A 471-nucleotide genomic window follows, 5' to 3' on the forward strand; every position below is an offset into this window, starting at 1 on the left:
TGTCTGGGGCTGCTACGTCAGCGGACGCCGGAAATTTCATTTTTGGGTTAAAAAATCCAGCACACGGCGTGCAGGTCCCAGCCCGCTCCGACCGCGGGAATTACAGTGCTCAACACAGCGCCGAAACGTCACTTCAAGCAGCTTGCTTTTTTTTTGGCAGAGAAAAACCAAAATTCAACAAAAAAAAAATTAGAGGGAATTCTCAGGGGGAACAAAAAAGTGCAACCACCAGTCCGGAGAAGCAGCGTGCCGCGGGCTGGGGGGATGCCGCGGGCTGGGGGGGATGTGCCTGCGGGGCGGGCTGGGACAGTTCTCATGGTGCCTGCAGCAACACTGCACCTAAAGCTCAACCCCCCCAGCCCACACCAGGATCCCGAAACGGTGTGAGCCCCTGAACCATGAAACAGGGGCGACTCGGGGAGCAGAGCGCAGCCCCGACCCCAAGAGCTTTGCTTCCCCAGCACCACGGCA

Source organism: Eurypyga helias, unplaced genomic scaffold (genome assembly GCF_000690775.1).
Source record: "Eurypyga helias isolate BGI_N326 unplaced genomic scaffold, ASM69077v1 scaffold11081, whole genome shotgun sequence".
NCBI lineage: Eukaryota > Metazoa > Chordata > Aves > Eurypygiformes > Eurypygidae > Eurypyga > Eurypyga helias.